This window comes from Eupeodes corollae, chromosome 3 (assembly GCF_945859685.1).
Source record: "Eupeodes corollae chromosome 3, idEupCoro1.1, whole genome shotgun sequence".
NCBI classification, from domain to species: domain Eukaryota; kingdom Metazoa; phylum Arthropoda; class Insecta; order Diptera; family Syrphidae; genus Eupeodes; species Eupeodes corollae.
This window is the reverse complement of record NC_079149.1, coordinates 35,066,257-35,080,825: the sequence shown is the minus strand read 5'-3', so window position 1 is coordinate 35,080,825 and position 14,569 is coordinate 35,066,257.

Genomic DNA, 14,569 nt, shown 5'->3' with positions numbered 1-14,569 from the left:
TAGGTCTTTCTAGTGATGAGAGCTTCAAATTTTAATGTCAAATGTTTATAGTCCAAGTGATAGAAAGGGTTTTGGTTTTTTTTCGTCTTCAAAATCAACTTCCAAACACAAACAATTATAATGTATGCAGGTTACTCAAGGACCTTAAGGTGGATTTCATCAGTAAAGCAGTTGCCCTTAAACAAAAATTAAAACCGAATTTTTTTTAATAAGAAAAATTATCATTTAAAAAACTTAAATCAAAAATTGAATATCAAGCTTTTGTTTTTTCTTTTTAATATTCGAGAAATTTTATGAAATTAGCACAATTTTCGGTAGGATTTCCATAGAAATGTCACTAAATGTCATAAATGTCATTTACAGTAGTATAGTCTTTGTTCCAAGGTTCTACCATTTTTTGTCCGTACAAAATTATTAGTCACAATAAAAAGGTGTTTTGAACGTGTGGTTTCAAGTATGGGAATACTTTTTTGAAGTTGGGATTTTTTACAGCTGTCAATGGATTTATGTTCGTTTTATTTTAAAATTGCATAATAAATAGACTCAGTTACTTAAAATGGCGCTACAGCCCGGGGCGAACCTGGGCCTCAACCAACATGCGTCTACAGCCTGCTCGGTCCCTAGCTAGCTTTCTCCAGTTTCGCACGCCAAGTTGGTTGCTGTCTTCACCCACCTGAGTGCGCCACCTGAGTCGCGGTCTTCCTCTATTGCGCCGTCCATCGGGATTGGATACGAAGACCTTCCGGCTGGAGCGTTGATATCCATTCGCTCTTCATGACCCAGGCATTTAAGCAGTTAGACTTTAATTCTGCTAACTAGGACAGTGTCGCTGTACAGCCCGTACAGTTCGTCGTTATATCTTCTCCTCACCCGAATCACCCGAAGAATTTTTCTCTCTAAGACGTTCTCATCTTTCTTTGACAGGGTCCAGGCCTCAGCGCCATAAATGAGAACCGGGATGATGAGTGTCTTATAGATGGTGATTTAAGATGCTCGAGAGAGGACTTTACTTCTCAATTGCCTTCTAAGCCCAACGAAGCAGCGATTTGCAAGAGTTATTCTTCGTTTGATTTCAGCGCTGGTGTCGTTGTCTGCATTAATAGCGGTGCCTAGGTAGACAAAGTCCTTAACTACCTCAAAGTTATAGCTGTCCAGGGTGATGTTTTGTCCAAGACGTCGTTTTTCAGTGTCCTTTTTTGATGACAGCATATACTTGGTCTTGCCCTCATTGACCACTAAACCCATCTTCTTCGCTTCCGTGGCAATGCTCAAAAACGCTCCACTGATATCACGCTTTGATCTTTCAATTATGTCAATATCATCTGCGTATCCGAGTAATTGGATGGATTTTTGGAAAATTGTGCCTCTAGTGTTGACGGTTGATGCATCGGTAAGATCTTTCCCGACCTTGATAGAGCAGCGTGCATTCTCCATCGTCATTCTGGACAAACGAATAAGTTTGACAGGGATGCCAAAACTAGACATTGCTCTGTAGAGCTCTTCCCTGGGTATCGATTTGAAGCTCCTGGGTTTATCTCAAGGTCTGCCGTAGTGTGAATATTTGGTCGATAGTGGACTTTCTTATTCTGAAACCACACTGATAAGGACCTATAAGATTGTTGACGAACGGTTCAGACGTTCACATAATACGACAGCAAGAATCTTATATGCAATGTTAATTGGCGCAATTTAAAGGTTCTCCTTTTTTATGTATCGGGAAAACTATATTGAGATTCCACTGAGTTGGTGCATCGCCTGCTGCTTTAAAAAGTTCGGCAGTGATGCCGTCAGCTCCAGTAGCTTGTTTGACTTCAGTTAAGATTTGGCTATCTTCACTTCGTCGAGGTCGGGTTGGCGGAATTGTTGATCTGCGACGCCTAGGTAGGGTGGTTCTATCTCACTTACAGCGGCATTCGGTTTGTCAACACCGTTATATAATTTGGAGAAGTGATCTTTCCATATTCTCAGCAACGACTGTGGTTCTACTACGATGTTCCCCTGGTCGTCTTTACAGGCTTCGGTTCGTGGCTGGTATCCTTGGGAGTTTTTTTTACTTATTGGAAAAATTTACGAAACTCATTCCTCTATCTCCTCGATCGCAAGCTTCTAATGCTCTCTTATTTTCCATCTAAGAAGCAGGTGTTCCTCTCTCGTTCCTCGCTCGCAGAGCTCTCGAGTAGCTCTGGTCCTCCTGTACAGCACCGTTTTGTATTCCTGTTGTTTTGCTGCGTGCGCTTGCCGGCATTCGTCGTCAAACCAGGGGTTTCGCTGTGTTGGCCGTGTAAAACCTAGCACTTCAGAGGCGGCATCTCTGATGGCTGCAAGGCAATGTTTCCACTATTTTTCAATGCTTAATGCAGACAGCATAGTACTTTTTAGGAGGTTATAAGAGACTCGATCGGAAAATGACATGGCAGTCTCTTGCGATTGTAGCCGTCTAACGTCGAATTTTCTAACAGTACTTCCTTGTTTTGGCTTGGATCGGGATATCCGTAGCCGTACCTTGGCTTTAACGAGGTAGTGGTCCGAGTCAGTAGGCCCCTCGGAATGTTCGGATATCCTGTATACTCGAGAAGTGTCGTACGTCCATCGCAATGTGGTCAATCTGGTTGACGGTTGATTGATCAGGAGATTTCCATGTCCCCTTATGGATATCAAGATGCTCGAACTGCGTACTATCTACCAGAACGTCTCTCCCATCAGCGAAATCGACCAGCCTGAATCCGTTGTCGGAGGTAGTGTCGTGCAGGCTGTATCTCCCGATTATGCCACCAAAGATGTCTTCTCTTCCTAGCTTGGTGTTAAAATCTCCTAAGACAATTTTAATGTCATAGCCAGGGCACTACGAATATGTCTTGTCCAAGAGCTCGAAGAATATGTCTTTGGTGTCTTCATCTTTCTCCTCTGTTGGGGCATTCACGCATATTAGGCTTATGTTGGGGAATTTAGCCTTGATGCGGATCGTCGTGATGCGCTCGCTCACACTGTTGAGCTCAAGACTTTTTGCCTGACACGCTGTCTTTGTTCTCGGTAGCAGTCGCCGTATAGTACATATCGCAGTCTTTTAGTTTACGTTTGCCCGGTCCATCCCATTGTGCTTCTTGCATGGCGGTAATATCTGCCTTTCAGTAATTTAGGGCTTCCGCTAGTTGTTCGGCTGCACGTGGTCGGTTAAAGGACCTAACATTCCACGTACAGATCCGAAGTTTGTTGTCCTCATTTCGTTTGCGTGGGTTGTCAACAGTGAATTTGCTGTATCCGAGGCTTGTTTGGTGCTTCGCAACTAAGGTTTTTTTTACGTGGCTAGGAAGTCAACCCGACGGCACAATCTGCAACTTGGAGGGCCAGATCCTTAGTTTAACTCCAAGGTTGGGGAGCCGGATAAGCCGATTTATATATACCTCTGCTCCGAATATGTCGAAGAAGCCCTATAAGGTGTTCACTAAGTAGTTCAACCTTACTGGAACTGTAGACGCCACGTTGATTGCATCTCAAGAGTTCATCCGCTGCCGCCTGGATAAGGAGAGGTGCCTTAGTGGAAACACCTCTCCCCCCTCTCTCGTGTGCTGCTCCCATCAACTTTCCACTGGGGTTAGAACCCAATCTCCAGTTGAGGTACTAGGCACCTGATGCTTACCGCGGGGAGTTGAGAGTAGGAGTTGATAGACAGAGGTAGGCTGAGGACGGTTGTGTCCTATTGAATGCTCATGTCTACCAATTGAACATCAATAAATAGACTTATTATACCAAAATAAATGTTCGGTTCACAGATACGTTCCTTAGCAGAATTGTCGTATTTAGAGTGACCATAAGCCATTGTTGAAATGCCATTACATCCTCATAAGACAGTTTTTATGTTACAGACAATGGGAACGCTATAAGAGTAGACCCATTATTAACAATTTGTTCGTGTCTGCATTGAAGAGTGTTGATTTGGACAACCTTCCGTTCCAAAATGAAACAATAAATTTATTTAAGGGAACTTTTGGTGAGCCATTATCTCGCATCGTAGGACTGTGGCGTGGCCTCCAAGATCGTGCAATTTAACACGGCTATATTTTGTTAGGCTATGCAAAAATTGGTAAAAATTGGGTCTCTCAGTCAGCCCCAGTGGCCACTTACTCGGAGTCATTTTTAAAAGATAATGACAAACCGTTATTAATAGCAATATTATAAGGCTGAAAGTTTGTTTGTTTGCTTGTTTGAAGTCGATTATCTTAGAAACTGCTGCTCCAATTTGACAAAGTCTTTCAGTATTAGATAGCTAGATATTGATAAAGACTATAGGCTACATAACATCATGCTTAGACTTATACGAGCGAAGTACCAATAAAGAATATTTCAAAATCGGGAATTTTTATATTTTGAGAACTTACTCTGCGCGCGCTGCAGAAATGGTTAACGTTTTGCTAAAATAATGTATGGCATAATTATTCCTTTTAATAGTTCTAAAAAAAAGTTCGCAACAGCACATGCTTATCTCTTTAAGTTGGCTCTCTACAGCCCTCTTTTATGCTAACCTAATTTGTTCTAAACACGAGTATTGCCACGGGATGTGCAGCTTGGCTTTATAATAAGCTACTTTATTTCTTCTTGAAAATCGCAGATGCAAAAAAACACCCTTTACATTTTATTTACTTACAATAAATTAAAAAAAATTGTTATTAATTATTTAAAACATTGAAATATGCTATGTTTTTCAGCTTTTTAAAACTTTAAATTCTAATATCCCTTAAGTCGAAATTCCACACAATCCTTCTAAGGAAATTCTTCTTCACAGCGATCAATAGGGACTTTGTTCCCTATTCCAGAGTATTTGCAGTGTTCAGTCTCGCAAAGACACACCACAACATTAAGTATTAGCATTTTGGCCATAAGTAATTCACAGCTCGTTTTGTAGACGACAACAATGAATCCTGCTTAAAATCCCTAAATTTCTGGCTAGCTGATGCATTTTATTCGCAGTCAACTGCGGCTCAAGATATTTAAGCTATACTATAGGTACATAGCTCATGGGTTCCCTGTTAAAGCACAGGATGTCAAAGAAGAGGCAAGGGATAAATTGAACGAAAGCGAAATAAATAAAATAAAATGAAATAAAAAGTAAACTTTTATTCCATGCGGTATGTGTTGACTTAAGGATCCGAAATTGGAATTAATTTTGGCTCAGCTCCAGGATAAATAGTAAACGGATGTTTGCGGAAAACCTCTTCTCTGCGCTGAAAGTGGATGAAAATGTGGTTTCTATGGGATGTTTGCACTCAGGACTATTCTATACTCCTATACATATAGAAGCAGCAGTGTAGAGATTTACTCATCTCAAGACTTTTATACATATATAAAGACAAGACAACGATGAAGATGATGGTGACGACGAAGACGACGAAAGATGACGAAGAAAGTCGACTTTTAAGGGGCTAGTCAAGTAAACGCAGCACTCAGCGCATCTACAAACCAACGAACAAACGAACCAACGTACAAACGACAACTCGAACCAAAACGGACGGACGTGATAGGCAAGTCAGAGTTATTTCGGATGAGAGGTGCTATATTGCTATATGATGCCATGAGACGGCGGTGTCGCTTCCTCGTCCATATGGCCATATGGCCACCCACTCCCTCCCTCCACTCCTGACTGTCATTATTGTTGTTTTTGGATGAAATGTCAATTCATTGTGTATGCCATCATGATGGTGGCAGAAATGGTGGTGGTGGTAGTGGCTAAGTTGAAAACCATGTTGAATGAAGACACTTTGCAGCGAAATAAATGATTTTGATTCTCCGAGTACGACAATAGTAGGTATGGTTTATGTACATAATGACAAGCCGTGAGTATACCTTTGCTGTAGAGAAACCAAAATTTGATGGCATACCCTACTTCTGGATCACGTCAGCCAACAAATCAAACCACACAACAGTGTGAGATGTTTGTTTTGTAAATATACTGGCAACAAATTGTTTTCCGCACATTTCTGGCCGAAAATTGTGGATCCCGGGACTAAATTACGAGAAACAAGGTTTATTTTTCTGTTTTATTTGAGATGAAGCCTTATTGAAAAAAAATGTGTCCTTGTGATCGATACAGCTGAAACGTTTTTAAGGGCCGGTGTCTACATTTATGATATGAGCGAAAGAGAATACGGTGACTAAACTGATAACTTTCCATTTTTGTCCTAAATATTTAAGCTGCACATGGTTTGTCAATAAGAAATTTTAATTCGCTATTAAAAACAACGAGTTTCATGACCACTTCGATAACTTCAAGAAATCCATTTGAAAGGTCCAAAATCGTCAGTCAGTTTAGAAGTGTACCGCATCGTCTTCCAGGGGTCCCTCTTCTTCCCAGGAGGATCTTGAAGGGATGGACACATGAAATCTTTTACCAAATACCATTTTTGGGGTAGTATAGTCTAAGCGATCTGAGATAGATCTGAAATTGTCTAGAATAGTAGTATGTCCAGTATTGTTACTGGTCCATTGAGAGGTGGCTCTTAGCCTTACACATGAGTTGGCAGCCACCTTTTTAGAGAAGATGTCAAGTGGTGTTAGGTTTAAAAGCACTTCCAATGCTGCGGTTGGTGTTGTGCGAAGTGCTCCTGTGATGCACATACCTGCTGACCGCTGGACTTTGATGAGCTTATTTAGATTTACCATCTTGTCCAGTGCGGTCCACCATACGAGGGCTCCATAAATGAGCATCGGCCTGTTTACCGAAGTGTATAGCCAGTGGGTTATTTTTGGGGAGAAGCCCCATTTTGATCCTATGGCCTTTTTACAAGTAAAAAGAGCTACAGTAGCCTTTTTGACTCTTTCATCAATATTTGCCCTTCAATTTAGTTTTTTGTCTAAAATGAGGCCCAAATATTTAGCTTGATCGGAAAAGCTTAATGATATTCCTCTAATCTTGGGTGGGCTAATCTGAGGAATTTTATATCTTCTCGAAAAGAGTATTAATTCTGTTCTGTGTGGGTTGACGTCCAATCCACATTGCTAAGCCCATTTAGTTAGCCTTTTTAGGGCATTTTGTAGGAGTTCCGAGAGAACTTGGGGGTGCTTCCCAGATACGGATATCGCAACGTCGTCAGCATAGGCAATCACCTTAAAACCCTCTGCTTCCAATGCTGTAAGTAGGTCGTTTACTACCATGTTCCATAAAAGAGGCGAAAGGACTCCACCTTGGGGAGTGCCTCGATTCACCGATCTGGTGGTAGTAAAACTTCTCATGTTAGAAATGATTTTCCTGCTTTTGACTGAGACTTATAAGATCTATGAGTGATTTCTCTAATTTCAGCTTATCCATTGCTGTTGTGATCGCCTGGTACCTGACGTTGTTGAAAGCTCCTTCAATATCTAGGAACGCTACCAGGTTATATTCTTTGTATTCGAGGGAATGTTCAATAGTAGGTACGTACCAGCGAGTGATGTGCTGATTCTACTGATTTTCCCTTAGAGTAAGCATGTTGAGCTGTGGAAATGAGACATGGTTTTAAATTATGTCTGATATAAATTCAATCAATCTTTCCAAGGTTTTAAGAAGGAAGGATGATAGGCTGATTGGTCGTAGATCTTTAGGGTTAACGTGAGTTACATATGATATAGCAGCAACTACAATGCAACCGATAAGTGCAGCGTCGGCAATGAAGGGTCAACAGCACGATCAACCAAAAAGTGCAGCATCGGCTAATAACGGTCAACAGCACTTCCAACCAATAAGTGCGGCATCAGCAATAAAGGGTCAACAGCTCAATCACCCACTAAATGCAATGTCAGCATTAAAAGAATATAAAAGCAAAGTCATAACCGATCAGCGGAGCCCAATAATACGTATGTAACCCCAATGATCGCAGCGACGCTTGGACGGCGGATCATTCTGGTTTCTTAGTTTGTTATATTTAATATTAATAAATAAAGCGTAAGAGGCCTGTGGCCCAATAAAGAATAAATAAAAAGTTTTTTTTTCTTTTCTGTGGTCACAAAAAACATAAATGGCGCAGTCGGTTGTCCTCTATAATATAAATTAGAGGATAGTGAAACGAAAAAAAAAAGAAATCTCAGTGTTTTGTTTTAGAAATAAACTTTTCAATAAAAAACAATAACCACGGATTATCAAAGTGTATGTGATTATAATAAAGTGACTTTAAGAAGCTAATAGTCGTATCCGAAACCAATAACCACGGAATATCAAAGTGTATGTGATTATAATAAAGTGACTTTAAGAAGCTAATAATCGCATCCGAAACCAAAAACCTTGTGTTATCGAAGTGAAAACTGTGATTATAATAAAGTGACTGTAAGAATCTAATAATCACTTTAAAAAATTAAAAAACCAAAAACCTTGTGTTATCGAAGTGAAAACTGTGATTATAATAAAGTGTAATCTAATAAAGTAAGAATCTAATAATCACTTTAAAAAATTAAAAAACCAAAATGGCACAACCTATAATGGAACAATGTCTACTAACACTGACTGAAATTCTAAACAGTCAGAATAATGCAGTGCGGAACATAAGAGTTACAATAGAAAAACGTTTAAAATATGTAGAGAACTTTACGGGAAAGCAAGGCACGTTACCTTCTTTTATCGCGACGATAGACCAAATTATAGAAGAATTTGGACCGGTAAATATTAACGAAGTGTTTGCTGTTGTCTACAATGAGAAAATCGGAGGAATCGCAAAGAACTTCCTAGCAATTGAAGCACCAGCATCGTGGGAGGAATGCAAGCAAAAACTGAAGATACACTTCCGGCCAACCAAAGACGAGGCAACAATCCTGAGAAGCATTAATAGTATAAAGGTATATAGTATAAGTCAATTATTAGATAAGATACAAAATATTATTAATTATATAACAGAATGTGCAACATTCAATAAAAATGGTTTAGAAATTGCTAACTGTCTGAATAGTGCATTAATTCTAAAAATAAAAGATGTAACAGCAGGAGCTTTAGCTGCAGAGATTTACAATGAATACAATTTATCAAAAATTAGAACAATTTTGTTTAAATATATAGGTCAGGATGAATATAATTTACGATCTGAAAGAACACACAACATTGAACCTAGAAATCATTTCCAAAACACAACTCCTCAAAATTTCCAAAACAACAGACACAATTACACTAATCCAAATAAAAACAATACTAACACTAATCAAAATCCTTTTAAAAACAATAATTACACTAATCAATATCCTAATAGAAACAATAACTACACGAATCAAAATCAAGTTAATAGAAACAGTTATCAAAATCAACCTAATGGGAATAGCCCGACAGGACAAATAAGAAATAATAATGCATCAGGCCAAGCTAGAAATAATGGGTATAATAACCATCCCCAAAACATTCAAAATTCAGGTCAACATAGATCAAGACAGGCTAGAATAGAACCTATGGAAGTAGACTATTTAAGTAATAAAGATGAAACCAATCAAATAGAGAATCACGAGTTTTTTATCAACTAGCCTCGGATTCAAGAAAAATGTGCATACAATTAACTTTTGAAAAAACAGACTATATAGCGTTGATTGACACAGGATCAACCATTAGCCTATTAAATTCAACTAGAGTTCCCTCAAATCTTTACGAATATATTAACGATACACCAATTCAAATTAATACTATTAATGGTATTGTTAACGAAACAGCACAAGTAAAAACAAAATGTCCAATACAATTTAATCAGCCTTGCAATGCAAGAATGAAATGGACAAAAGTAGAATTAAATAAACCTTACGATTTCCTAATAGGAATGGATTGGATAAGGAACAATGCAAAAACTATAGACTTAAAAAATGAGGAAGTTATTTTAGTAAATGGTATACATCTTCCATTCTTAACCACATTACTTGAAGAAGTTAATGTGTTGGAAACAAGTGAAGTTTGTAACATTCAAACAAATCACCTCAATGAAATAGAACAAGAGTCTGTAGAAAAGCTTTTAAATAAATATAAAAAATTGATTTTCAAAGAAGGCGATCAATTAACAAACACTACTACAGTAGTTCACGAAATAAAAACTACCACAGACCAACAAATTAACTCTAAACTATATAGGTATCCACCAAAGCATGAAGTCGAAGTACGTAGGCAGATGGAAGAAATGGAGAAACAAGGAATCATTCGAAAGAGTAACAGTCGTTACAGTTCACCAATAATAGTTATTCCGAAAAAACTTGACAATACCGGCATACAAAAATACAGGATTGTCGTTGATTATAGAAAGTTGAACCAAGTAACCGTAGATGATAAATACCCAATTCCCAATATAGACAGTATATTGGATAAGTTAGGGAAATCACAGTACTTCAGCACATTAGATCTGGCAAAAGGTTACCACCAGATCTTAGTTGCACCAGAAGACATTGAAAAGACAGCGTTCGTTACTCCAGCGGGTCTATATGAATACATCAGGATGCCATTCGGGTTAAAGAATGCACCTGCAACGTTTCAGAGACTTATGAACAATATCTTACGTGATTATATAAATAAAATATGCGTAGTCTACTTAGACGATATTTTAATATTCTCTACAACATTAGAAGAACATATGCATTCTCTAGAAAAAATATTTAAAAAATTACAAGATCATAACCTTAAAATACAAGCAGATAAGTGTAGCTTTATGAAAAGAGATACTGAATTTCTCGGTCATATTTTGACTAAGGAAGGGATTAAACCAAATCCTAATAAAGTAAAAGAAATTGATAATTTAAAGATACCAAAAACAGAGAAACAACTTAAAGGTTTCCTAGGGATGACTGGGTACTACAGGAAATTCGTAAGGGATTATGCTAAGATTGCTTATCCTATGATAAGATATTTGAAAAAAGGTGAAACAATTAATATTAAAGACCCTCAATATATTTCAGCATTCGAAAACCTTAAAGATTTAATAACTTCACACCCAATTTTAAAATATCCCGAATATGACAAACCCTTTGTAGTTACAACAGACGCAAGCAATTATGCCATTGGCGCTGTTCTATCTCAAAACGGGCACCCGGTATGCTTCGTATCCAGAACCCTTAATAAACACGAACAAAAGTACAGTGTAACAGATAAAGAGTTCCTGGCAATTGTTTACGCAGTCAACTATTATCGACCATATATATATGGAAATCATTTTAAAATTGTAACTGATCATATTCCAATAAAATATCTAAATAGCAAATATAAAGGAAAGGAGTTCTCCCAACGAAATCAAAGATGGCTTTTGAAACTTCAAGAGTATAATTTTGAAATCGAATATTTAAAAGGGAAAGAGAATAAAGTAGCAGATTTCCTAAGTAGATTAGAAAACACACCCAAAATAAACGAGGATAATGATTCAGAATCTAATATGGAGCTTACGGAAACAATTCATTCAGTCGAGGAACAGCATTTAGATCATATAGGAATAAAAGAGGAAATTGTTAACAAATATAAAACGCAATTAATCCTAACTTACAGTATAATACCAAACGAAATAGAAATATTGCATGAACGTAGAATTATATATCTGAATCCTCTTGAAGGAGTGGACAAAATAAAAGATGTTCTAATTAGAGTAACTAAGAAAGGAACAACAGGTATATATTCTGAGGTAGAAGATCATGACTATAATAAAGTTCAACAAGTTATAATTCAATTATTCTCCATGAACAACAAAATAAAATTCATTAAATGTACTAAAAGAGCAGCCGAAATCAAAACCGAGGAGGAGATTCACAAACAGATTTCCCTCTATCACACTAAAGAATCTATGCACAGTGGTATAAACGAAACATACTACACGCTGAAAGAAAAAATTTTTTTCCCTAAACTTCACGAGCAAATACAGATAGTAATTAACAATTGCAAAAAATGTCAGGAAATAAAATACGATAGGAATCCCATTAAACCAAAATATAACTTAACAGAGACCCCAAAACATAAAAATGAAATAATACATTTAGATATATTTCACATTGAGAAAAAAGCATTTCTAACTATAATCGACAAACTTACAAAATTTGCAGTAGGGTATGTAATAACCGATAGAAATTGGAGAAGTAAAAAAGCAATTATTATTGAACATTTCTCAAAATTCGGTAAACCAAAAAAAATAATATCAGATAACGAATTCAAATCAGAACATATTTTAGATTTTCTTAATAGAAGCGAGGTCGAAATACACTTCACGAAACCTAATAGCCACACAGGGAATGCGGATATTGAAAGATTGCATTCAACTATTTTAGAAAAAATAACAGGCATTGAAGAAAAAGATTTATCAATAGAAATGAAATTGCAATTAGTTCTAGATAATTATAACAACAGATATCATTCCACGATAAAAACCACACCTAAAATAGCTAAAGAAGAAATTGATGAATTAGTACTTTATGAAAGAATCCAACAAACGAAAGTTAAGAAAATTAACAAACTTAATGAAAAACGCGAAACATATTCAGAAAAAAGAGAAGTAGGACCAATCAAAAATTACAAAAATGTTCGACATAAAGAACAACCTAGATATAAAATTAAAAATCTCAATAACGTACACATTAGCAATATTAAAAGACCTTATAAATTTTCAGGTAATAATGCTCCTAGTACTATTAGTAACACAAACAACACACGGCATTCTTCAAACAACACTAATTAATGAACAAACTGGTTATTTAAAAATAAAAATTAAAGATCTAGAAATTACTAACCAAACAAATACAATTCTACATATTATAGACCCAGAAGAAATTCTGAACACAATAACACTCATACAAACTAACATTAAACACTTACAGATCGAAAACAAAGATATGATATTTAAAGAAATAGAAACAATTATAGCAAAAATTAAGTCGATTACACCTAAAGAACAGAGAAGATTTAGAAGAGGTTTAATAAACGTAGTCGGAAACATAGAAAGATGGCTCTTCGGAACCATGGATAATGAAGATAGGGAACAAATTTGGAACTATTTAAGAATATCAGAAGAAAACAGCCATAATGCAATTGATGCAATAAATGAACAAATTAAAATAAATAAAAATTTTAATGAATCGATAGAAACATTAAAAAAAACAATTTTAGATGATAGAGAAAAAATACTGAATGCTTATAACAGAATACAAAATTCTATTTCAAAAATTGTAAAAAACCAATTATTTTTAGATCAAATGACAAAATTACGTTTTATAGAAAATAAAGTAAATCAAATTCAAGATAATGTTGTATCAGCAAAATATAATATAATACACCCCAGTATATTGACATTGGAAGAACTAAATGAATATGAAATTGATTTGCATAAACTTAAATTAATTAAAATGGGTGTACTAGAATACAAAAACAAATTTCTCATAATCGCCATTAAAATTCCAAGAAATTATGTAACAGTAGAACAAAAGTTAATTTTACCTTTACCAAATGATAAACATTTTGAAATTGATTACGAAAACGAATATATAATAGAAATTAATAATAAAACATTTATATACCAAAATGATGTAACTGTGCAACAATTAAAACCAAGCAAACATTGTATCCTAACTAAAGATTGTAAATTGAGACATAACAACAAAACTCAAATACAAATAATAGATGATGAAACTTTAATTGTAAAAAATGCATACAAAGAAAAATTAAAACATAATTGTGATGACAGAGAAATTGTATTAAACAACAATTATCTTATTAATTTTTTTAATTGTCAAATATATTTGCTAAAAGAAATTTTTTATAATAACAAAACAATTGTTCAAGAAAAATATTTTTACCCCGAAAATAATTTTAATACTTCTTTTAAGAAAACCATTACTTTTGATGATATTGTTTTAAATAATTTTGAAAATATAAAAGAAATTAATGAGTTAAGATTTCATAAAAATATATCATATGTAATAAACATTAGCATGATTATAATGATTATTTGTATATCAGTAAGCATAACCTATTTTTGCAATAAAATGTATAATAAAACATACAATGTAAAACAAGTAAATTATAGAATTCAGGAGAATTCTTACTCAAACCGAGGAGGAGTTACATATGATATAGCAGCAACTACAATGCAACCGATAAGTGCAGCGTCGGCAATGAAGGGTCAACAGCACGATCAACCAAAAAGTGCAGCATCGGCTAATAACGGTCAACAGCACTTCCAACCAATAAGTGCGGCATCAGCAATAAAGGGTCAACAGCTCAAATGCAATGTCAGCATTAAAAGAATATAAAAGCAAAGTCATAACCGATCAGCGGAGCCCAATAATACGTATGTAACCCCAATGATCGCAGCGACGCTTGGACGGCGGATCATTCTGGTTTCTTAGTTTGTTATATTTAATATTAATAAATAAAGCGTAAGAGGCCTGTGGCCCAATAAAGAATAAATAAAAAGTTTTTTTTTCTTTTCTGTGGTCACAAAAAACATAAATCGTGTGAGGGTTTCCCTTCTTGGGAATGAAAACTACTTTTGCCATTCTCCAGGCTTTGGGAATATATCTCAACCTTACACAGCTTGTCAGAATGATTTCCAATGGTGGAATAATCATGTCTGAGCATTTTTGTAGTTCAGTCGGAATGATTCCATCTGGTCCTGGAGAT